Raw genomic sequence first — 26,633 nt, 5'->3', positions numbered from 1 at the left:
TCGTAGCAACTAGTAGTAGTTAATGTTAGAATGGCCGAAAAATATTCGTTACACTGAGACAGAACCTCGGACGTCCAAGCGAGCTTGGAAGCTCAAGGTCGGGAGAAGGTATCCCTCGCGCCCTGCTGACGCAAAACAGTCGCATTACACGCATACATGAACGTCGTGGGATTGCTTATATTCATTTCGAGGTATATTATTTCTAGGTATAATTTGCGGTCGTATTATAATTTGCCCTACAAATGTCAAGTATGAGCAGCTCTGATGTTTCAGTGGGAGCGTCTGTGTCACTGGGAAGAACATTTGTGACTCAACTGGAATTTTATCCATGAGCAAGTTTTTTTGCATCGCTACAGACAGGCGTTTTAAATTTCAGCGAAGCACCATAAATGCAGAGTATTGTAAAGGACTGACTCTTTGGAGTGGTGCTTAAGGTCAAGTTGAACAAAAATTTAAGCATAACCAGTTCGTAAATCTGGAAATTGCAAGATGTTAACTAGCTTCCCAAGCAAATGCAAGAGTCAGCAAGATATTGACAAGTTCGGGCTTTGGGATGGGCGCATGCGTATTTTCATAGCGTGTAGTTGTATGCCAGTGTTTTATCTTGCAGTCATTAACAAGTCGGCCAACCTCAGAAGCAATCAATTGAGCGTGTGTCTATAATATTAATGTGCTACAGTATTCATTGGAGTGGTTAGACTACTTATTTTGAGCGATAATGAACAAATGTTAAATTTACTCTTTCCAATTTGAAATGCAAAATAATAGGCGAATGTAAATTAAGGAGAAACAAAAGCAAGCCGGCCACGTTTGTGGACCAGTCATACAAATAGTAGCCAAAGGCCTTATTACTCCTGTATCGATTTACTGTTTTATCGAATGGCTGGTGAGTGCTATAAGCTGTTAACTTAAAACCACGATCCACAACACCTCACTAATCTTTGCAGGAAGTTCAAGTGTTGTAGCTTTGCCGGTAAGTAAGGAATATGGTGCCCTAAGCAGGGTGTCTCTTGGTTTCGGCCAGTCGCCAAAAAGTCCGTAGGGCGAGTCGAGCAAAATATTGCATGAAGAGTATCCATTTATTTTTTACGTTTACAAGAGCAACTCCTCAACTCAGCAATTTGCGGTGTGGTTGAAAATCCAGTTATTATTCCTTTAACATGATCTAGGATTTTTAATTGACCAGTCGTCCTATATGAAATTTTGAAACCTTTACTCAAATATAAACAATACTTACTCCTTTGATTCAAATGCATCTGCCTGTGTTGTTTCTCACTGTGATAAACGGCTCATGCGTGTCAACATAAACGTGCGCGTTTTTTTCTTGGTTCTTTAATGAATCTGAAAGAGGAAATGCTTGCCACAGGTAAGGCCAACTGTCCTAGCGCGCAACGAACGATTCACTATAATTTCGTTATTTGTCCTCAATAGCTGCGCTTTGCCAACAACCTTGTGCGTTATTTAAGGTATACTTCTACGTTGTATCAAACATATGCGAGGCGATAAAAATAGAAGTGCAAATATAATGTTCCATGTAATTGCGCTGTGCATCAAAGAGTGAATTTTCCGTATGCATAGCCCCTTTACTTGACAAGTATTTTTAAACCAACATAGAAGATGTGCGCAATAGGATGCTTACACATCATAGCTGTACGAAATGAATTGCTGAAAACGCAGAAAAACGAATTGCGGAAATTTGAAACAGATCGCATCAGTAAAGCATTGAAAGCGGTATGAAATACCGAGCGTGTGGTAAGCTTGCAAGGCCCATGACATAGCGTATTTGTGGTACTAGAATCTATAAGACATCACGTACTAACTCTAAATACTTCAGTTAGTAATGTCACAACCAAATTTATGACTTCGTATAGAAAAGCTCATGTGAGAATTGAGATTTTAATTGGTGGAATTACATGCTTATATATGTTGAGTGAATCTATGGTACTACCTTTTGTTCGACACTGATTGTGAAGCGAAAATGAAGTGACGATGACAAGTAAACAACTTCGCACATTTTCTTGTGGCGGCAAGTTTTTAAAATGTCTTTTATTGCCAACTATTTTACGCTTTTCAATTTGAACATAAACATATGCAATTATGCAGATTACATGCACGGCTGCTGTATGTTGTAATGGTGCAGATGGAGCTTGTTAGTCATACATACTTTATGATTTTCTCACGTTATTTGGAACACAAAACACATTCAAAATAGCACACATGCATAGCGCTCCTCCCTGTCTCCTGTTGGGTGCTTTGTGCCTAACACAGATCCTTAAAAACAGCAGTGTGCTAAAACATATCGCATTCGAACGTTTTCATCTCCCGTTAATCAGTGCCCACGGGAAATGTGCTACAGAGCGAAACAATGTGTCATGTGCAGATAGGCGCCACACGAAATATCATCGAAATGAGCGTTCTTCGAATGGCTGTGCAACATCGCGAAACACATAGCTCTAATGACGCGCTTTCCTCTGTTAACACGATAGCGGAGTGCTTAAAGAACAAGTGAACATTGAAGAGCACGTCCTGGTTGCCAGTACATGAACACCAGCAGGAGAGATGAGATACCTTATCCGGAACCACGGCCGGACGTTGGAGTCTGCTTTGTGCCGCCCATTTTCATCTCCCAGAAGAGTGAGGTAAGTCTACGAATGTTATTGTGCGTCACTTGGAGAGTAGTGTAAAAACGGAAGCCTCGTTTAAAGTGTACTAATAGGCTACTTACTTGATCCTTACAACGTGCGCTGCCCCGCTATAATGGCACCGGGCAGCGCACCCGGTGTACGCTGCCGTACGCATAAGGAAGCCCCGTATTTCGTTGTGCGCCAACGCGAATGGCTGACACTGATTGAATATTGAAATTTAGTGTTTGGAGAAGCCCACAGCGTTGTAATACACGGTTCGTTTTCATAGAAAGGTGGCCTTCTATAGAATCCAGTGAGGAAGTAGTATTTGCCTACTTGGTTGCACAGGATTTATACGCCTTCTGAGGCGCTAGGATATAATGTTTCGCGCAGACAATGCTTGTAATGCGGAGAATGACGTTGTGTTCTGTTCCGTTCTGTTCTGTTTTAACTGTTCCTGTGGATAGGTTGAGGTTTATATTACCTCGGCTACCCCATTTCTATAAGCTCTGCAGCGAAAAAAGAAAAAAAAAGTGGCTACCCAAAATAAAAAATGGCGACCTTAAGAAAAAGACATAGAGCAGACCCGACAAATATAGGCAAGGTCTGCCACACTGAGCTCTGCCGGACCATCAATAAAGTTCTTACGAACCAACCAGATCGAAACAAGTAAAAAAAATAACGGGAGTTCACACTACAATGAGAAGTGTCAAGCCGAATTAGAAAGGAGGTCGCGACAGTAAAATCAATGACATGTATGGGCTTCTTCTGAAATCTATGCCCAAAACTTTGGCAGTTGTGTGCGTACGGCGATGAAATAAAACGGCAATCTAAACGATCGTTTCCATGTTAAAAAATAGCACTGTCACGCAGTAGGATTTCTATTTAAAGCCAAGCAGTCTTCTAAGATAATTTTATTAACATATACAATTATGCTTATTAACAATTGAAATACTTCCATTCGCTTTTCAAACTTTGATTCATGAAAGTTCAGTAAAGTGACAATTCTTTCAAAATATGCGTGTCACCAAAGTATGTCAGAACATTTGCCGTATTGCGTTCTTCGTCACTATTGACGCAAATGTAAGTGCCAGCTTGCGTGGTAGAGCCGCAAGCTGTGCACCACTTGCCCTGTCCTCGTTAGTCCTACATTAGAATGCCGTACCAACTAGCCCAAGTTGAAGCACGTGATATTAACTGTAAAGGTTGGGCACTAGCCCTTTCAAAACTGCGTTAGTTGCCATAAAGGCGCATGACGATACGAAGAAACACCACTGGTAGCATTTAAATGGTCTTCCGTCTGGCAAATGACATTAAATGCGAAAAGCAATGCGAAAAAAGAATAAATCGTTATTCCCGTATAAAATTAATAACACCGAATTAAGCGCGATTACTCAACATAAATACCTGGGATTAACTATAACTGAGGACCTTAGATGGAGTAGTCATATAGGCCACATAACAGCGACCGCGCTCAAACGACTCTTTTTCATCCGACGGCCTTCGATTAGCCCAATAGATACCAAACTGTTGGCTTATAATGCATTTGTAAGACCGATACTAGAACGCAAACATCGCATGGTTTACTTTTACTACACAAGACATCGCTAAACTTGACGGCGTACAAAGAAAGGCAGTCAGGTTCATTTTTAACAAGTACGGGCCACATGAATCACCTACGGTGTTAATGGAAACTGCTGGCATAGATACTCTTTAATGCCGAGCCAAAATAGCTAGACTGAAATATGTGTACTTACTTACACATAACGAAGTAAATATTGATGCCACTAACTTCATAACAAGCGTACAAACACGCCCTACCAGACATTACCATACACAGATGCTCACTGAATACACCTTGCACACGGCGTGTTTCAAAAATCGATTTTTTTTTCATTGACCATAAGAGAATGGAATAACTAGCAAACCGGTTGTCTTACACTGGTTAACCTCCCTGCCTTTCCTTCTCTATTATTTCTTCTTCTTCTTCCCCTACATATCATAGAAAGCACTAACACTGTTCTTAACTGCACTTGAAATCGAACCCTGTTAGATAGTCCTGTTCTATTGCCTCCTATTTATGTATGAAACTACACCTGTCACCTGTTTTGTTCTTAAAGGCCTCATGAAGCACCCCTTGGGCTTGTTGAGAAAACACATCCTGCGGAAAAGCTGACTCGGCTATTGAACTGCTCAGCCAAACATTGCAGTCGTGCGCGTCGCGTAGAGGCTACAAGCGCAGCGCGAAGTTGCTGTTTTCTCAGGCGCCCTCTTTTGAAACAGAGCCCGGTTCTCACTCTCGCCGTGGGCGGGGCGCCTTGTCAGTTGACGTCGCGTATCTGTGTCTCCGCGTCGCAATAGCCATAGCATCCTCATTGGCCGATAGCCGACATAAATCTAGAGCGGCGTTCGGATCAGATGCGCTTCTTGCCACAGGGTGCCGCCACTTGCCGGCGACGCACTCCTGAGTCTGCTAACTTTACACGGTAGCCGCACTCGCGCATGCTAATCACAGCGGGAGAGCGATTGCGTTTCATGACGCGCGCTGGTGTAATCTTTCCCCATCCCTCCCTATGTAGCTTCCAGTGCGCTCGTCAGGACGAGAAAAGAGAGAAAGCGCTGAGAGCGTGAGCCAAACCCCCGTAACTCCGCTCGTTCTTGATAGATTCGAGAAATTATTGCGGCAATCGATTCCGCGGGCAGTACACTCCGATACTGAGGTCATTAGATCATTACTTGAAAAAGTGGTTCATGACTCCTTTAATGCGTTTTTATGCTCTTATTATTCTTTTCCCATATTTGAGGTCCCACAGTATGCATTTGTCGCCTCACGCTGAAGCACCGCTGTGCAAAAATGCTTACACCTTGGTCTCACGATGTTTTTCTTTCTTTTTTTCTCCTTTTTTCCTTCACTACAGTTTTATTTCACTATGCGAGCCTGTTTTCTTTATATTCGCATGCTACTAATCACTCTTCTGTTACACTTTCTTTGTAATTATTTGTTCTTGCCATTGTATCACAATTTGCGTTATTTTGTATTCAACTAGTGTATGACCTGCTGCTTTGATGTCTTTGGGATTGCTGATGAAATAAAATAAATCAAGCTGCACAGTATACAGAGCGAGCAGCTGTTCCAGGTGAGATCGATGACACGCAGACGATAAATAGTGTTTGTGCGTTTTATTTTCAACATAAAAATGTGAGGTATTCATTTAGGAGCTATGCAAAATTAATTCAAGGCCTATTTCATGTCTGTAAAAACAGAGGGTGAAACGAAGCAATTACTCGACCCTTGTGATGTCAACGTCCTTCGCAAGGGAAGCGTTTTAGCTATCAAGCTGTTTATATCCTTTTTGCTGGTTTGAGGAGTACCTGCTGGAATGTGAGGATAAATCTTTGTGCGCTCGCATGCTAGCTCCACAGATCACGTTTCGTATACGCTTTGGTGCTGTTGAAAATAGCGTCAGTTTTTGTAAACGTCTTAAAGCGTGAGGTTCGTTCTCGTATAGTGTATGTTTCCTAACTTATCACGTACAATAACCATCAATACGACGATGTGGGGATTTTGATATAATGCTTCAAAACAAGTGCAAATGTTTCACCTTTTGCGAAAACTGTTTTATGGCAGACATGAATTGTATTCTCAATACTATTAGCGCAACCCGATAGGGCAGGTGGTCATAGGCTACGTTTATAAAAAGATGGAAGTATTTAATGCTCAGTCGTTGCGATAAGCAAGTGACGTTTAGAATAGGGGTATAAAAGCACGAACATGAATGCCAGCACAATGGTCACTAGGGTTCGGTAGGAGTACATAATAAAAGTAGACACTTGTATGCAGAAAGAAAAGCGAGACAATTACGATGCTAGACTGAATACAATAAAGTAACACTGATTGTAAGGGAACAGGCTGGGTCGGTGCTTTCCAAAAAGATCCAATAAAAACTATCATCATCATCACCGTTCACGCCTACACTATCCCGGTAGTCAGCGAAGGAGCGTACTTAATTCAGACATGCTAATGCATTCAGTGTAGTTTCGCGGCCTCACAAGGCCAGGCGAATGTCCAAAGTATAGACCGAAGTTACTGGTGCTTACTGTTAAGCTATCTCGTTCGTTGGTGTCTGCTATTCAGTAGGCGCTCTATTAGCAATGGTAATATTGATGTTACCTGAGGTCGCTTATGCCCATGCTTGTGCGCATGCGCCCTGCGGCGCGGCGGCCTGCTGCAGTAGACGTGGAAGTGGATGCTGGCGGCCTTTGCGCTCTTCGGCCTGGACGCCTGTTGCCGCTCTACAGGCGACGCTCGGCCGCCAAGCTTGAAGCGGTCCAGTTACACGGCGCCCCCGCAACATTCAAGGCCGACGCGTCTGCGCCTGTGGCGGCAACCGCGGCACCCAGTCTCGTACCTGCTCCTGGCGATGACCCGTACCGAGACGCGGTCGTGGAACTGCGACTAGCCAAGAAAGGGATGATCGCCAGGCCGGGACAGGTACGCTACCTTCTTTAACTGTTCGGCGAGGCGTAGGAAAAGCCTGAAATAATATATTCGTGGTCAGGGGCCACGATAGTTCCACGGGCTATATCATCTTAATTCGTTGTACCGTATGTCATGGGCTGAGACGTGGCTGAGCCTTCGCCAGGCCGCCCGCTATTGCTATGTGGTCTGTGCACAGTCATGTGATAGGAAGAAGACAAGAAATTAAGGGTAACTTTACATGTTAAAGAGACAGGACGTGCAAACACGGACCCAAGTAGAAGTCAAGACACCACAAACGTGCGGAGATATGCGAAGATTTACCAACTAGCTCAGCTCCCTATCACTGTAAAAGGCGGTTGTGGTGTCTTGACCTCTCTCTTGGGTCCGTGTTTCCACGCCCTCTCTCTTTAACATGAATGCCGACCAACTAGCTCAGCTCTCTGTTATTTTCGCTTTACATAATATGCCCGGTGCTCGGTGTTCGCTCTTCGTACTGCATGAAATCGGTGCACGAGAAGCGCGACTTTATTGGAGCCTTTGGCGGTCACTTTTTGTTTCTCTTGCTATACGATTATCTGAACGAACGCTCCTGCCAAAGCAACAATTTCAAGTAGTTCGCTGAGAATATCTCGCTGTTAAGTAGCCAATATATAACTTTTTCCATTTATAATTCGGCCAGTCTAATCATACTCGAGTTTTTCTAAAACAGGGGTCGGTACTATAACATTTTTCCTCTTGAAGCAGTGGCGTAGCGAGGGGGTGGCACAACGGGCCCGTGCCCCCCTCCCTCCGCCCTCGAAATAATTTTTTTTTTCAGTGCATACTCAGCACAAAATGGCACTCGACCACATCTACCTGCCCGGCCCTCACTTCAGATCAAGGAGGTGCCCTCCGCAAAAAGATTTCTTCCTACGTCCCCTGTCTTGAAGGAGCTCAATAACCGTGCGGAATATGCGAATGACATATCTGATTATTGTATAGTAGGGGTGCTTTATTATTACTATAATTCGACATGTACACACAGACACACAAGGACACATGGAAATAGGGCGTAATCAGGCTGACAGCTGCCACCTAGAGGGGCAAAAGGCCGGCCTACTCTTTCGGGAGGAGGGATGAGGAGAAGAAAATAGAGATAAGAGGAATGCAAGTAGGAATCTAAAGGAAGGGACGAATACTCGCTCTGAAATAAGTAAAAACGCGAAAAAAAAAAAACATCCTTAAACGGGCGGCCAGTTCCGGTTTATCGATGAAAATCAGTAGAGCTCGAAGGGCATGGTTACGCCGAGCAGCACACCCTCTGAGAAAGTGGTAATCCTCAAACGTCGCACACTTAAGTTCAATGAGCCTGTAGTCCTTAATTAGCAATACCGGCTGCATAGCGAATGCGGGTGGCTAATAACATCAGATAGGTAAAAAAAGTCATAGTTTCGCCGCAAGGGGCAAGCAATCAATGCGATAGCAACAAACTGGAGTGTTATACGAAGCAAGGCTAATAATAATATCTGGGGTTTAACGTCCCAAAACCACGATATGATTATGAGTGACGCCGTAGTGGAGGGCACCGGGAATTTCGACCACCTGGAGTTCTTTAACGTGCACCTAAATCTAAGTACACGGGCCTCAGACATTTTCGCCGTCATCGAAAATGCATCCGCCGCGGCCGGGATTCAATCCCGCGACCTTCGGGTCAGCAGTCGAGCGCCATAACCACTAGAACACCGTGGCGGGGCTACAAAGTAAGGCTACAGCTAAGTCTTTTGGATCAGATCTCGCGTAACTCTACAAAACGCTGGTTTAAGCGATTACGGCTGTTCCAGGCAGGGAGAGAAGTGGTTTTCGTGCTGTCTGTCGCCTTAGTGCGAAGTAACGGTTGAAAGCACAGTACGTATATGAGGCGTCTAGTGATGGCTGTCGAGATAGCGCACGCGCCAGCTCGCGCGGCCGTGCCCTTATGATAGATCCTACGCAGTGACGCCAACGGTAGATGAGCCTTTTTTTACCGAGGCAACCGATCCTCCTGCGAACATTTCGGTTTACTTAGAAACGAGAAACCAGGGGATATTCGGCAGTGCAAACGCATTTAGTGCACATAATATTCAATATTTTCAGCGGTCATGCGGCAATGCACACTCAATAAAAGATTAAAGCAACAACATTATAAGGCGAACGCTGCCATTTCAGAAGCCAATCAGCACGAAGGTGGAAGACGAAAGACACATGTACAACAGGATCAGTGCTGAACAAAAGCACTGTCATTTCCTTGCATTAGGGAATACAGCACAATGGCGAGATTTCGGATGCGCGCCACATTTTGAAAGGGCGGCACAGCATAGTCGCTCGTCATACATTATTGATATTCGAAGCAGCAAATATAGATTAACTAGCCGACGCATGCTTAAGCGTATCGTGTCTGTCGGTGGCTGAGGAAAGAGACCTTCCCTGATGTGTGTACGATTAGACAAACAAGCAGCTGTGATTCAGCGGCCAGCAGGAGTACGTGGTTAGTTGCTGTATGTTTGCTTATTTTCCTGCGTACGTTATATATCCCGGACACCTCAGAAAACAGGAGTACTTCACTTAGCGCATATCTGTGTCGCCTTCACGCCTTACCCTTTTTTGCGTGGTTATTGGTCCACTACAAGTCAGCCCCAACTAACCCATAAACTAGCCCTAAATACGTGTAAAGCTCTCCACGCAATAGACGTCTGCCTTTATAAAAATCACCAAGCCTTAAGGAACGTTATTTCTTTCAGTAATGCTTAGAAAAAAAAGCAAACAGCAACATCTACTTTGCGTGAAAGGGCGGGGAACGAAGGGAACAAGTGCTGTTCACATTCTCGGCGTGAGATGGAGCCGCCAAGGATGTGCCGGCATGCTCCAGAATTTGTTGCTTTCAGTATTGTGTGTGAATAAATTGTAAAAGAAATAAATTATATCTTTGTGAATCAAAAAGCAACTTGTCTATACACAGAAGCATTATACAAATTTCCCGTGCAAAATGTCTAGAAAGAAGGGCAAGAAACTGCAAGAATCGCTGGCCGACATGGCTACATATTAGTCCTTAACAATATATTCAGAAGGGACGCAGGAACACGCCGCGGCTTCTGGCCATACTATGACACCAAGTACGTCCGCTATGTTCAGGGCAATACAATTGTGAATATGGCTGCGGAGTTGTCCGCGCATTCGGCAGGTGCTTTCATGGAGAGCTCCGATATTTACGCGAAGTTAAATACCAGCGATTTGCAAATAGTTTTCTCTGTCGGTCTTCTAACACTGCATGGGAAGGCTTTCGTTGTACACACTTCTTGTGAGCTGTTTTTCCCTGGAAGTGAAGTCGCTAGCTTTTTAGTTACGTAATCAGCTTCTAACGTCGCAAAATAACAGGTGCAATGGGTGAACTTGCAGATAAGTACTTGTTGCACATTTTCGCTCCATGGTAATACACCTGTAAGACGCCAATACCTAGGGCAATGCGCAGACAGATTGTTCATCGACTCCATTAACTCTTTATGCGAACTTCGAATGTATAGCGCATAAGACACGGATGCCAAAAGATAGAGACGTCGACAGCGTTTGACGCTTAAGACGTGACGCTCGTGCTGTCTGCGTCGCTATCTTTTGGCATCCGTGTCTAATGCGCTACCCATTCGAACTTATGCTACCAACCTGCACAACTCGCCACAATTGTCAGTATTTATGTGAAATTATTCTGCTTTGCAGTACGTCCTGCTCAACTGCCCGAAGATATCTTTGATGGAGTGGCATCCTTTCACAGTTACATCTGTAAGTAAGCGTTTCTCCGTTCTGCTTTTTCCGTACTGTTGCGTGATGTAACTTAAGACTACACAATAGAAAATAACAGATTTGTCTGTAGATTTCACTGGAGTAAAGTCACAGTTTTTACTATTAAGGTAGTTAAGAAATTGGAATTTTTGGAACTTATCAGCCATATAAAATTCAAGATTCAAAAGAAAAATGTCAATGCTTCAATTGCTACCGGGAAATTGTTATTCACAGTAACAATATTAACAGTATATATCACAAGAGAGCGAACATTTCGAATGATTCTAAACAATCCACAAATGATGGCGTCTTTTGATGATTTTACGAGTGAGAGATTGGTCTGTGTAGTGTGCCCATCAGGAAAACGACAAAGCATGATTCAGTCAAATATGAGATAAACTGATTTAAACCTGACTGGCAGTAGTTGCTGTAGATTAAGGGCTGCCACAGCAACCTTGTAAGCCGCAAACAACCATTGTTGCGCGGGCCAATAATATTATTGTTGATGTCGAGACATGCTGTGCACGCAATGCTTAAATGTCATAGAAGACAACAAGCAACGCTTTTGTCTTCTTCAGTTCTCCATATATTTAACCCCGTGACGTCGAGTATTACTTTCCCAATGATCTTCAGCCAAGATACCGAACTCACCATCTGCTTCTGTATATTTCATAGTCAATAACAAAATTTCCGTAACAAATAACTACCTAAAAAAAATTAAAAAGTGAAAATCCCGGTGTGCAATACACATTCGAATGGTATAGTGTCATTTGTTAATCAGATGATTTTCGTCGTATTTTTTTAACAAATCAGGCAACAGGTTACCTGCAAGTAAATATAACCATGTGTATAAACAAGGCACATGCGATGCACATGAATAACATTTCTCTGGCGTATTCAGAAACTTTTCATGTGCATAGTGCGATAGTTTAATGCAGGGTAGAGATAAGCGGAAGTCTCACGTAGCCATTTTTGCCCGTTTTTCGCGTGATGTTACGGTGATTGTAACTATGACGATAAAGATGACGAGTGTTTTGCTAATCTATGTGTGCCGGCTGACTGTAATTGCTATATTCTTGCAGTGTTGCTTTTTCACGCCTCTCTGCGAGAAACAATATATCTAGTTTGCGGTCTTCTCCGACCTTTCTCCTGCAGGAATGAGCTGTGCCTAATCTGTTTAAGACATACGACTTTAGAGAAACACCCTTTTATGAATATTAAGGCATAATGTAAATTACATCATCATATTCTCTTTTGCTGGTTACTTAAAACGCTTAGAATTTGGGCAATATGACGATTCTGCCATAACCGGTGCAAAAAAAACCTCAATCCGCACTGACCTCCCACAACGGCTCCAATAGTAGAGTGGTTTAACAACCTACGGAAGTACGGTACGCAAATACGTTAAGGCAGTACGGTAGCGTTGCTCCTCTCCCATTCGTTGTGCTTAAGGTGCTCCCACTTCCAGTATGAGTGTGTCCCCCGAACCACAAGTTTCTTGTTAGCAACGCGTAGGCTGACAGGCAATAATGAGGCGTGACAACCTCAAAGTAAGTTTCGCAAAATCGTCTGTGGTGTTGGGGTGCCTTCACTGGCAAAAAGCACAGCGACCGGGAAAGGAGGAGCGGTACCGTCATACCGTACTGTATTTGCGTGCCGTATTTCCGTAACTTGCTAAAAGACTCTAGGGATGAGCATGACCAGGTGGCATTTGGATCTGCGAGATTGGCAGGCGGGCCTGCCCGTCTTTTTTCTTGTTCATCATCATCATCATCATCATAATCAGCCTGACTACGCCCACTGAGGGGAAAAGGCCTCTCCCATGTTCTGCCGGCCCTGTGCTTGCTCCTGCCACGTTTCTTGTTACTACGTAAGGGCTGGACTTAGAGTTAATAGAGAGTTTGAGAATTGGGGACCAACGACGCTGGGCCCCCAAGCTGCGTAGGGCAGCCTGCTCTTGCGTTCGAATGATCGGCAGAGTTTGAGAATCGGGCCAACGCAGGATGCGTTGTGTGAAGCACATGGAGCGCTACGCGTGACGAAATTTAAAATCATGCGAGACGCGGACCATACTCTCTAGCCACCGTAGCCATACTGCGCCGTTGCCCGCGCCGCGTCTGTCTTCTCGCTGGTGACCCAAGACGCCTTGGGGCCCCAAGCTAGTTTTCAATTTTTGCGTCTCGGGTCAACGCGAACGCAAGAACCCAAGAGTGGCTTGGGTTCTGCGCATGCGCCCTGGCGGCTCGCAAGCTTCTTGGGTCTCAAACTCTCTAATTCTCAAACTCTCTAATATTATTGAACCCTTCTACGTTCATAAAGCAAATATAAAACTCTAGAATATCCTTTCTTAATGTATCCCCAGTATCTGGTTGTGTCGTGAAAAGGAAAGCCTTACAGAATTCCTACCATGTTCATTCGCTGATACTATGGTTTTCTTAGGCTAATCTTTTTCTTTTGTTTCTTCGTTGCAGTGTTCTAAAGGCGGGGACAACACATTCACGCTACACTTGACTACGAGCGGAGACTGGACAGGTTAGTTTGCTTTGACCATCTTCACACTACACGGCAATCTTCCTTACACTCAAACCTATGCACTCAATGTTCGTTTCGTCATTATGATGCACTAAACGGGAAAAAAGAGGCAGCTAATTGCACAGTTTAGGAAAGGTTGAAGAAAGGTGCGGGATGAACGCAGCATGTTTGAATTTATGCTACGTGGAGATGGAGTTCATTGATTCATTCAATGCTGTAGAACTATCAGCGATGCATACACTTTTGTTTATCTTCATTCCAGGCACAACATAGCTACATGCAATACTTTGCTCCAAGCACAATTCATAAGCAATGCCAGCAGCAGCTCGTACGAACACACGAACGTTCGTACGTATAGATTCTGGCGATTATTTCGACACAGAGGTATCAGCAGTGGGAAGACGACGTTCAATATTTGCAAAAGAATGTGTACACGTCTGTCGAGAAATATAACTCAATATAAAGCAAGGCTGGCTCGCCCAACATCACAAAGAACCGTCTGCTACGAGAAAAGAGTGAAAATCTGGCACGTGATGCAGTTGCGAAACGATACAAAATACTTCTTTGCACTAGGGAGGCGGACGTGCGATTGCAACCAAATGGTCCACTGCTGTTAGGGAAGAGACAGATCACAAAATTTATTTACAGTTGGACATCACGGAACCCTCCTCTTTCGACGGGCTGATGCTAAAGAAAGGTCGGACATAAGTAGAAAGTTTGTTGATGAAACGCAGAAGCCATAATGGTGAAGAGGGAAAATATATCCGTTGTGAACACGCGCTTAGGTAGTGGCGTATGGATACCACTTCCCTTCTACTACTCATGTGAAAGAGTTTTCATGAGAACAAAAGTACCAAAATGACAGCGTCCGATGCATATTCATATAACTTCGGGGACTTGTCGTGCATGCGAAAACCTCTATGCTGAGGTAACGCTAGGCTTTGATAGCATCAGCGGAATGTAAGAGCACATTACTAAGTTTTATACGTGGTAAATTAAGTCGACTGTTCCTGCATGTGTGATACTGCTGATTACGATTAAAGGGATTATATAGCGATATTGTTGCACCCATGGAGCTCAGCCCAGATTCCGTTGCGCCACTACCATCACACCCCATCGGCGCAGCAAAAATTAATCGCTTATTTTCATTTGACGTTGAGAAGAAAGCTTTATGGGTGCTTTTGTTTTTATAACATATGTTAGCTTTCTTTCTTGTTCGTCTTTTTGAAATTGCTACACCTACAGAGAGAGGCCACCGAACTGTTAAGAGGTCTTGTTGTTCACCTAGCAGTTGATGCCGCAGCATTACCGCTGACGCTGCCGAATGCTCCATGTAGAAGCCTAAGTTTTCGTTGCGCGGGTAATTTGACTCGGCGTTCTAGACGGTCCGCCATGTCGCTATAGAAAAAAAGAAGTGATCGTTGTTTCGCATGTCTAGAGTGGCGCTGTGGAGATACGGTGAATGTGTCAGCGCGTGGTAGCGCGCATTGTTTGATGGAAGAGAGTCTCGAAGCAGTGCTGCAGTAATAAGCGAGTTGAAGACGACGTGTACGTTTTTATTGTCATCGCTATATTAGAAACGCAAAATTTCAAAGCGCTAGCAAATAATGTAATTACAGATAACGCACAAATGCTGCTGACTTTCTTATTTCACTGCATTTACGCTATAGGTGTAATCAGTCTGGAAGGCAAAATCTAAACAAAATGACGCATATTTGCTTGAACATTCCATATTTGAATGCGCGTTTGTTCCAGTGTTTAAAGCACACGCATTTCGACTTGCATTGACTTATATTGACTCACACGTACCACAACATTCCGAGTTGCATTCGTCGATCTCATTTTTATCTCGTTTTCCTTTCAGGTGTGCTACGAACAAAGCTTGTCACCCCGAAAGTTTCTAAAAAAAGTGACAAGGCATCGTATCCGAAGTAAGTTTAATATCTCAGCTTTCAGTTAAGGTATCATTGGCCTAATGGTAGATATTTTGTCAATGCGCACAGAATTTAAAAGTGTTATTTGTAGCTGTGCGTAAGAGTACTCTGGTAAAAAATAATATAGGTACATATTTATGTAATGGTTAGAATAGGCGCTTCAGTACTTAAAATGCAGTTTTCTACTTCGAAGAATACAATGTGGTACTTAGGGCGTCTCAAAACTTATGCACTATATGAACATGTAGTATTGCCGTATTTTGATGCATTGTCTTGAAAAGCTTCCTAAACCATTTTCTTTGTGCCTGTTGAACGTTGCAGGTTGTACGTGGACGGCCCATTCTGTAGCAGGTCTGAACGGATAGGACGAAGTGCCATCACTATTTGCATCGCCGGTGGTATTGGCATTACTCCCTTTGTCTCGTTCTTCAATCACATAATGTAAGTCCTTTGGTTATGTGCGTTGCTTCAATTTATGTTACACTGATAACAACATGCTTATTTCTAATTATGCAAACAATGCTGAATTCAGTGTTCCAGTTAATACGATATCGCAAACAAAAAATCATCCGGTAATCTACACGTATCACACGCATTTAGAGAATGGGAAATATGTATAGGGCCGACCTCAATAGAACGGTTCTAATTTCATGCTTTTTAAATGCACAGCAAGAGTAATATCATATGTATAACGTCGAAGAAGACTTCCGAGGTAACAGGATTCTAGAATATGAAGAAATGGCTAAGCATTAGCATAAAGCTACCACGTTGAAATTCTTTCTAAAGGGGCGCTGCAATATTTTTTGAACATAGTCAGAAAGCGATCCATATCTGTAGCTGAGGCTGGCGATTACTGTACTACACGCAGCAGGTAATCTACAGTTTCTTTGGAAAAGCGACCGGATGCTTTCTGCTCGGCAATATAACAATAACAACGCAGCTGGTGGGAGCAATGGGGCGCCACAGGTGTTGGCTGATTTGATGTACGGGGCCCTAGTCAACGATTTCGGAGGCGTCGCGCCGCGTCGTTTAAGTGCCTCGGCCACCCACAGGGTGCCGCCACTTGCCAGCGGCCCTCATGTCTGAACCAGAAGTATATAGCCGCCAATTCGCAATGGAAGGATGGATGGATGCTATAAGCGTCCCCTTTATAACGGGGCTGTGGCAAGTGTGCCACCAGGCTCGACAATAAAAATCGTGTTTCTCATTCCCTTCTTTTTTTTAATGTTGGCTTAATGTCTCTGCTTGAAATAAATCTATCTTACCACAGGAAAAAAAACAAATTCTCAGCCCAGTTCTCTGCCCTTTCCGGCAGAATGTGCTTATTTTTCCCAATATTTATTTTTGTCCCTTCGCTCTAATTTTCTGCCACCAGTACTCTAACCGTTTCTTACTTATTTCAATCGCGGGTGTGTTCAGCTTTCCATTGTTGTTCCTAAAACCCAAGGCTTCGTGTAGGCTCGTGCCCAAACGTACACGTGGGTGGATATCTCCACATTCAATCAGAACATGCTCCGCCGTTTCCTTATCTTCCCCACAGCAGGTGCATTGTTCTTCTTCTTTACTGAATTTCGCTTTATAGACCCTATGCAAAATCTGCTGCCATCTAACGGCCGCTGTGTGCATTTCCGTCATGTTTAAGGCTAAGCGCGCACCGCGTGTGCACACACGGAGCTTACGTATTAACGTGTGGCGTCTGCCAGGAACGGCAGTGCCGACATATTTTCGCTTACCGTGTTGCTCAGATTGAGAAATTTGGAATGCCGAAAAGGGGTTTACAGGAAACTAACCTCCATGTTATTAGATTTACTCGCAGCCTAGGAGAAGCAGCAGATCGTTCCGTTGCTCCGGCTACGGCTTACGACTAAAGCCGCGCTTACGTTCGCCGTTTCTAACAGATGCGGCATGCGACACCATCGGCGCTCACCAGAGAACACTCTTTCGTGTCATGCCGGAACGAGACAGTTTTCATGTGCTTGCACGCACAGACAAACCAACTTCGTGTACGAGCTTCAAAGCTGCATCGCGGCTATTCGCGCATGCCTGCGTTGCTGTTGACGGCATTACTTTGTTTATTGCCTTGCGATAACAATTCGATGTTAGACGGGTAGCTCGTGCGCGTAATTTGTTCTCAGCGAACGGACCGATTAAGCTGGATCGTGTTGTTTGCAGTTAGTTTCGATTGTGGAGTTTAACAGGGTACTGTTTGGTTGGATGCTTTGTGCGAATATAGCTTCACGATGCGTATTTTTCAAGCATTTTGAGTGCTACCACTGCCGAATTTAGAGGGGCAGCCCCACCCCTCGATTTTTAAATTTATACCCCCAAAACAGGACATATCAGGTTCTCCCAAAAGCTGATCCTCCTCCGAAAAAATTCTGTATCCGCCCCTTTTTGCGATGACATGTTAACAGATGCTTCAAGTGTGTGGCACTTTTCGTATAAAACTAAAAAACTAATGCTGTTCCGGGAAGTGTGTTACATTCAACTGTGAGTGCGCTATTGTTGGTTACGCGCTGAAGTGGTTTGCTGCAACGGCTTCAAATTGTAAGACACCAGTAGGCCCCGAAAGCGACGCGATTATTGGCCTGTCGTGTTACTTACGAGCACATGTCGGAAGGATATTGCATAAAACACCAGCTAATCGGCACCTACTTCTTGGAGCAACTAACACTTTTCATGTTCACTTTTCACGTGCGTGAGATGCGTAATTTCCTTACATTTTAATTGTACAGAAATTGTATATTTTTTATTACAAAAATTAAAAAGGAGAACACTTTATTTACAATTAGATCCCAACACAAGGTTCGCACCCCTTATGAAATACGCGCGCTTTGAAATGTGTAAACAGCACTCTCTTACCGTCATCGCTGTGCCAAGTCGTGTCGCGCGCTAAACTCTCTTCCCAGTTATCCTACACTACACTTCAGAGAGCTAACAACGCTTTATTCACTACACCGAAAGCAGAGAGACAAAATTTATAACCTAGCGCATAGCTTCATTCTCAACTACGGCAGGCCTACATGTGACTCGGTGGCGAACTTGTAGCTTCGTTCTCGTTGTGAACTGCCAACGCAGAAACCAGGAAATCCCGGTAATGTGTACACGCCCTTACACACTCGTCTGACATTTTTATGCCCCGATTGTTTACTATCAAATGAGATACGAGCAAGTCATAGCAGTGAGAGCAATACGATTCGGACTCAAACCTCCAACATGGCGCCGAATCGGTAGCTTCGTGAAACCTCCGACAGATTGCAGCAATTTTGCATAAGGTCCATAACTACACGTTCTAAGGCAACCCGATCTCGCTTCAAACAGTAAAGCGCTTCCCCTTGAATTATCGTAAAATGTCTCCCTCCTTATTTCATTTTTGCCCTTTCGGTAGTTACTCAGCTGTGCCCTGATATATTTCAGCTTTGCCCTTTCGGTAGTTACTCAATGCCCATAGACCGTCACGCCACCAAGCGGATGCCAGGAGGAGGGTTCGCAGACGACAAACCGGCAGCCGCTCCCTACTTCGGCTGTGCTAGACCGATTTCAATGCGTTGGCTAGAAAGAAACACTACGACTTTGCATGTTTCATAAATCCGTGAACAAACCGGGCCATCCGTGACAAGATAATTTTGGTTCCTTCTTGCGAGACGCGAAGTTTTCGTGAAAATACGTGGTGAAGCACCCTGAGAAAGTCGTGCTGCCAATGATGGCACACAGCGTGCACATTTCAGCTCCGCGAAGTTTTCTGTGGCCACGCAGGTTAATGAAATGTTAGTGTCTTTTTCTGTCGAAACTCGCGCTATTTCGTTTTTATATAATATCCGTCGGTGTTTTTATGGTGTACGAAACCCATAACACTATACGCGGCGTGTCGCGTGAGCTCGCAACGTCCTCTTCTGTAATTGAATAATACCAGGGCCTTCGTAACAAGCAGGTGATACAGTAAACTAAAATGCCTTACATTTTCTCAGAAAAGAGCTGTATGAATTTTGCGAGCGACCATTCAGTCATTCGGGGCTGCGCTCGCTCCACGGCTATCGTAAACTACGACCAAGTACCGGCAGTGTTGCGGGCTCTATCTTGTCCTCAGCTGACGCATTCCGGCGGTGATTGATTGATTGATTGATTGATTGATTGATTGATTGATTGATTGATTGATTGATTGATTGATTGATTGATTGATTGATTGATTGATTGATTGATTGAATACGTGTATATCCACGTTAGTGGACCCCAGCCGGCGGAATTTGATCAGCAGCCCCGCTCTCAACGCCGTCCTTCACCCGTGCGTTGCTTTCATAGCCAGCGCTGCACTGCATGTTTGTCACGTGGCAACACAGTGCAAGAAAAGTGTTCTCTGAGTACAGAACGCGAAGAAGGCGAGGCAGCTCTCGGGGGAGGAAATTCTTTTGATTAATTTTGACAATGCTGTTCAGACAGACAGTGCACCTGACGACGAGGATTTTTCACTGGACATTGAAGGCTGTGAAAGCACCGATAGCGACAGCGTCGATGAAGATGCTGCAGCAGTGATTCTCTTTAACGTGCTTTGCTGGTTAACCATCCCTGTTCCCTCTTCTTTCCTTTAATCTCTTCATCCCTTTCCCCCGGTGTAGGGTAGCAAACCTGACGGGCGTCTGGTTGACCTCCCTTTCATTCCTTTCTTTCCTCCTCCTCCTGAACGACAAGCTTTTCACTATCGTAAGTCTCTTTGACTGTACTTGATGCACAATAGTGTTCAGGGCAAAAGAAAAGCATAATTTTTATGATGCGATGCACGTAGCGCAATTTTTGTGGCCGCATGCTGCCAACAAGCTCGACAAGCGGAAGCGAAACGTGCAATCGCGTCCACAAGCCGCACCGCTCAGTTGCCAAATAAACTTGACCATTGCCGTCCGAGCGGTGTCGTTGTTCAAAAATTCTTCGACGTTGCAAAAAGCTTGCGTGCGCATTCGTTTCGAGGTGTTCATTAAACCTTTAACATCCGAGAGAAGTGAACTGGGCACTCCGCGTTCTTCACAACACAAGTAATGATGACGGAGCAACATGTTTAGAAACCATCGTCGCGCTAAACATGCGGTCCTGTGCAGCAACGATGGCGTTACTCGCCAGTGGCCTATTACTACGGCAAATACGATAGGCAGGCATCGTACGTATACTTGGAGTGCCGTTCAGTTCATACGTTTTCTGTAGCGCGCACAGGATTTCGTAAAGCATCGTTGATGCACGGTAACGGAGCCGAAATATAACCTCTCACACCGCGGAAAATAATGAGGTAGCGAGCGTTTCGCACTTTCCATGGTTTGGGCAAGTATTGTGGCCTGATGTCCACTTCAGTGCAGTTCATGACCTCGACGGTGAAAATGGCACGGGCCGTACGTGCGCACGTCCTATCTGTTCCTATGCTAACAAACCGGTTGACCCTCCTCCGGGCGCCATCTTGAATCGCACAGCGCGCCACCTAAAGTTCGTGGGCATTGCAAATACGAGCGAAATAAAAAGAAAGGAAAAATATTGGAGATCATGACGCGGCGGGGGGGGGGGGGGGCATATCTGTTGGTAAGCGGATCACCCCCTTGCCGCACCGAGCGAGGATGCCTACTTGTATACAGCATGTAGCTTTAGGCACGGATCGTGGTGCTCCTAAACAACAGCAATCGGAACGACCAATTCGTGCAGTATTAAGGCTTGCCCGCCAGACGACGTGACGTTCCGGTTTTTGCGAATTGCAAAAGCAATTTAAAACACTAATCTTATCGAAATGGTGGAAGAACGCATAATTCTATCGCAACAATTGTCACTTTCTATTTCCAGCAGTGCTTTTGACAAGTTGTGGCCGGTTGTCAGTCCCTTTAACTGCGCTTGTAGCTGACAGATTCTAAAACTTTTTGCAGACTGAAATTCGTAAAACAACGAAATTTAGTACTCAGGTCATTCTTTGACAACTTAAAAAGGTGCAGCAGGGCCACTCAAACAGGAAATTTAAACAACTCCTTGTGTCGAACCTATCATTAGGTAAAGCGGTCGGCTAGTAGCAATTACCATTAAAGAGTAAAAAGCTTTGTCAATTTGACCGTCCCCTCCACCCCTTTTGTTACATCACACCCGCCGCGTTTTTATACTATGCTCGTACTGTCCTCATATATGGATGTCCGACTTATGTGTTACCAACTTTATAAAAAATAAATATGCATCAAAAAGCTCACTTGCGCGAATCACCGAAGAGCAAAATAACGAAATAGCGCACGGGAGTTTAACTATAGCGTAGGCGGTACTTGGGTGTCCCATTCTGTTTATTCAGCAGTGTGATGCACAATGTAGGTCGAACGTGGACCCTTCTATACACTAAATGTCAAGGCAATGCGGGCTGAGAGAGAGAGAGAGAGCTCTTTATTGAAATGCAGAGAATTTAGCAGGCGTGTGTAAATTCGTTGACTTGCTACTCTGCGTGGGGAAGGGGACTGAAAGGACACAAAGAGAGAGAGAGATATAGAAAAAAATATATAAAAAGTGAAAATAGAATATAAAAGAGGTAAAAACACAAACTGAGTTTTTTGTATCTTGGGCGGGGACGTGTGCTGACAGTGACATTACGTGCTCTCAAGGTGTCAATAAAGTTTGTCGAGCTGACCGATGCTCTCTAAATATCTGAAGAGCAGTTTCATCGCTTGCCTCTGTTGCGTGGCGCAGGGTAAAGGGCCCAAGACACAGTCAATTGATAAGGTTCTTTCGGTCAGCATATGCATGCAATGTTCATAGAGCGCACGCTCTTCGGCATACGCTCGGCACTCCAACAAAATATGCTCGACAGTTTCTATAGAGCCACAGTTATGACAGTACGGACTTTCGGTTTGACCGAAGCGGTGCCGTAAACTGTTTCCATAAGCACTGTTTAGTCGAAGACGATGGTACAGAGTTTCGAGGTGTCGAGGAATTCTGCATGGGAGTCTTGTTCTTAGATGTGGGTCGATAGAGTAGAGGAAAGCATAATGATGTGTCGAAAGGTTCCAGAGCCTCTTGTTTTCTTCGGAAGCAAGTCTCTTAGCCAGCTGGGAAGCATCAGATTTAGTGAAATAGGTTCGCCTACAATTTCGGTTTTGAAGTCCTTTGCGTGCCGCTTCATCCGCTTTTTCGTTGGCCAGAATACCGCAATGAGCTGGTATCCACTGAAATGTGATTAAGTTACCTGTGGTAACAGCCAAGTGGTGTAAGTACGCTATATCAAATGAAATCGGATGATGATTTGTTTTCTTTAAGAGGTTGAACAGTATCTGGAGAGCTGCCTTGGAGTCGGTGAGGACCACCCATCGGTTCGGCGTTTGAGGTAGAATGTAGAGGACAGCTTCTTTGATGCCATGAAGTTCAGCTGTCGTCGAGGATGTCCTCCTCTGTAGCCGATAAGATAGCATTTGTCTTGTGGAGGGGACATAGAGGCCATAGGATGACGTCTCCTGAGTGGTGGAGGCGTCAGTATAATATGAGTGTGCTCGGCATAGTGCTCGGCTAAGTAGAGGAGAGTAGTCTGCAGCAGTGCGGTCTGTGAGATGCGTCTCTTTGCTCCGTTGATGCCTGGTACAAATGGTTTTATATCAAGAGGTGAAAGTGTCCAAGGAGAAATCTCGGAGGCATTGTTTGCAGTGGCTGTCGAATAGTAGTAAGTTGCAGCTTTTGCACGGCTTGTCAGAATGCAGAATTGCTGTGGGTAAGATGTGCGCGGTACAGAAAATTCTTCTTCCCTTGTATGAGATGTCGAAAATGAGTGCGCATGGTTTCTTGAGTAGCGATAACTTCTAGCGGAAGACATCCTGCTTCCGCTACAGTTCCCGAGGTTGATGAGCTCTTCGGGAGGCCTAGACAGATTCGTAGGCAATTGTTTCGTGCGGCTTCTAAAGTTCTCTTGTTTGCTGGTGATAATCGGTGAAGCACCGGTAGGCAATAGCGCAAGGTACCTTCAATGTACGCTTTCTCAAGTAGTACCATTGAGCGGCAATTGCACCCCCATCGTGTCCCCGCCATGAATTTGAAGAGTTGCGTTGCTGCAACTATCCTCGCTCGAAGTTTCTTCACCTGAGCAGACCAGGAAAGATTTCTGTCGATGACTATTCCAAGAAATCGCTGAGACCGTACATAGATCAGCGGCCGTCCACCGAGGAGGAGCGGATATTTGGTCATTTTCTTTCTCGTGAAAGCGATGGCTGTGCTCTGTTCTGGAGAAAAGTGTAGACCTCGGGGAGCCAAATACGTGGAGAGGTTCCGTAATGCTTTTTGAAGGCGTTGTTTGGTGATGTAACGCGAAGTTGAAGCGCTCCAGATAGAGATATCATCGGCGTAAATCGTGATATGCACTCCTCGCGGCAATATCTTGTTATATGTATGAGGGTGAGGCTTGAAAAGCTAGCGGACTGAGCACAGCACCCTGGGGTACGCCCTTCTCTACTGAGTAGAACTGTGTGGGACCGTTTGGAGTGCTCATATATGTCTTCCGTTCTTTAGGTAGCTCTCAATCCATTTGCTACAACCTTCCTCCGAGGCCAAGGCTGTCGATGGCTGCAAGAATGGCATGGTGAAGAGACTGAGTCAAAAGCTGCTTTGATGTCTAGGAAGACAGCTATCGGTATGCGTCCAGCAAGAGGCCCTCTTCGAGTGAAGAGACGAGGGTGATGACTTGTCGATAGCTGCCCTGCCTTGGCGGAAGCCGTTCATTTCTTGGGGAAATTTGTCATGGCTTTCTAAGAACCATGTCACTCGTTTATGAATCATTCTCTCCATAAGCTTGCCAACACAACTCAGCAGGGCGACGGGCCGGAAAGAGACGTAGCTTGTTGGCTCTTTACCAGGTTTCAAAATCGGCACTATTTTCGCGAGTTTCCATTCTGCAGGGACCTCGCCAGACAGCCATGAAGAATTATAATATTCCAGAAGTCGTAGGCGGGAGGCGTGGGGTAGTTTTGCGATGGCTTCGTAGCTTATTTCGTCATGGCCGGGTGATGTGTGCCTGTTCGATTCACTGATAGCAGTGTTCAGTTCTTCAATTGTAAAAGGCAAGTCCAATGCTGGCACTGCTGCTCGTGAGTTATCAGGCTGATTGGCTGCGGAAGTGGTCCAAGGCATTCAAGTTGCTTCTGATAGCAGTGCGCAGTATCCTTCTGAGAGTTCTTTGAGGGATTTTCGTTCGTGGAAAGAGAGTGCGGCGAAAGGGTGAAGCTGTTGGAGTGGCGTGCGCATGCCTCTAAAGACCCTCCAGATTTAGCTACCGGTTGACGAACATCCAGCGTGGAGCAAAAGTCACGCCATCTTTGCCAGCTACGTTTATCCAGGTAACGTCGGATATGACGCTGTGTCCGTCGGCAGGCTCGAAGGTCTTCAAGACACTTTGTGCGCAATACTTTCCTTTCAGCTCGCCTGCGAATGGCACACAGGTTTTTCAAATTCCTCGTCGTTTGACGGAATCTGTCATTCTTACATGAAACTCGTGTGCATTCTCTTAGGCAGTGAGCCATTGTAGAAAGTAATCGTCGTCCTTGGTTGCAGCAGTGATTCCTTTGCTAGCGGCGTCTTTGTATGCATCCCAATCTGTAAATCTTGTAACTAGTTTCCTTGATGACGTCTTCGCACCCACAGCTGATATCATTATTGGGTAGTGGTCACTCCCACGTGTTTCCAAGTCGGTGAAACCAGTGAAAATTACGGGCAACTGAGCTTGTTACGAAGGTCACGTCGATGCTGCTGGTAGACGTAGTGCCTCGTAGGTAGGTGATGCTGCCGTCATTTAGAGGTTCAATTGAATGCTTTGAAAGTAGTTCTGCGAGCTTGGCTCGTCGCGCACAAGTATGTGAGCTGCCCCAGATTTCATTGTGGGCATTGAAATCTCCACAAATGATGTGTGGAGAAGGTGTCCTTGAAATCAAGTTTTCAAGTCTTGAAGCGTCGAAAGGCCTGCCTGGCTCCAGTATACTCCAATCAGGTGTATTCTTGTTTACCTATTAATGTAATGGCGCACACATATTCATTGTCGCTGTGGGGTGGGATGTCGATCTCGGAGGCCGGAATATCTCTGCGGAAGCCTATTAGTAGCCTACTGATATTGTCAGGATCGTTTTGAGTGATGAAAATAATATCCGTTCATTCTGAAATGAGGTCCGACGCGTGATTCAGAGATGACGATGAAAGGGATTTGGTACGCTCGCACCAGTTGTCGGAAATCCGAAAGCTTCGAGCGAAGCCCGCGAGCGTTCCACTGTAATATGGTGCATGTGCGAAAGATTGTATGGATGGTCAGTTCAGGTGAAGATGTCGTTGGGGAAGCCAGGTAATACTGCGAGGGAGCGCGCCCTGCGGAGCGTAAAACGTCGACACCAGCGGCTCCATTGTAAGGATTGCTTCCACCTCTGGGAGACTTCTTGACGAGGGATTTCCGCGGACAAGGGCTTTGATGGCTGCAAACAACATCGGTATCAGTATGCGTGTAACATCTTGGTCGGGTTTCAGGTTGCTGCCTCTCGCAGTTCACTTGTCCTGTTGAAGCGACTGGAACTGTTGACGGCGTAATCTTGGTGGGTCTTGTGAGACCGGTTGCGGTGGTTTCGATGAATGCAACAAGCCCATGGATTTACCACGTTCTTTTAGTAACATCGGCGTATGTGTTACCAGATGTCTTTTGGCTTTGTAGTGATTGTTCCTGGGAGACGTCTGTCACACCGTGAATACCATTCAGGGTTAGGCGGTGGTTCATTACTCGGTAGTTTTCCTGTGCTTGCTCCAACGTGCGTGCGAGTGTAGCAGTTTTTAATACATCCTCCATATGAAGCAGGGTGTGGACCACCACAGTTTGCACATTTAGGTTGAGCTCTTGAGGTGCACTCCTTGTGCGAGTGAGGCCCAGCACACACTTTGCAGCGCACCGGGCCAGTACAGTGTCTCGATATGTGACCATGTCTTTGACACTTGTAACACTGCGTAGCTGCCCCGTGCTTTCAGACCGTACTTTCAGAATGAATACGCCATAGTCGGCGCATGTATAGAAGGCTATATAGCAATGAAATTCTTCTGAGCCTATGACTTAAGAACAGTTGTTTGTCTTATTGGTGCGACTTTTTAGCCCAGTAGTTATCGCACAGCTCAGGAAGTTGCACGACGTGTCGACGGCTGTAACTCTTCTGAGACATTTAATGCAGGATTAGTGATCACGATCACTTGTTTCCTGCAAGCGACAGCTCTGAAAAGTAAACAAAGGGCGAGCAATATAAATAATTAAGGTTACCGTCATGATAATCTTCA

At 45.0% G+C, this 26,633-nt stretch overlaps 1 protein-coding gene and 1 long non-coding RNA gene across 5 annotated transcripts in view; both read left to right on the top strand.

The window, feature by feature from the left end:
* Positions 1–26,633, top strand: part of LOC119395728 (NADPH oxidase 4) — a 357,853-nt gene that overhangs the window by 150,962 nt on the left and 180,258 nt on the right. The window lies entirely within an intron of this gene.
* LOC119397233 (uncharacterized) lies at positions 10,849–13,427 on the top strand. The gene is made up of 2 exons (XR_007416495.1): positions 10,849–10,893; positions 13,365–13,427. It is a non-coding gene; the product is annotated as an uncharacterized LOC119397233 (long non-coding RNA).

Source organism: Rhipicephalus sanguineus, chromosome 6 (assembly GCF_013339695.2).
Source record: "Rhipicephalus sanguineus isolate Rsan-2018 chromosome 6, BIME_Rsan_1.4, whole genome shotgun sequence".
Taxonomy (NCBI): Eukaryota; Metazoa; Arthropoda; class Arachnida; order Ixodida; family Ixodidae; genus Rhipicephalus; species Rhipicephalus sanguineus.
Note: the sequence above shows the minus strand (reverse complement) of the source record. Positions and strands in the feature narration are given on the sequence as shown.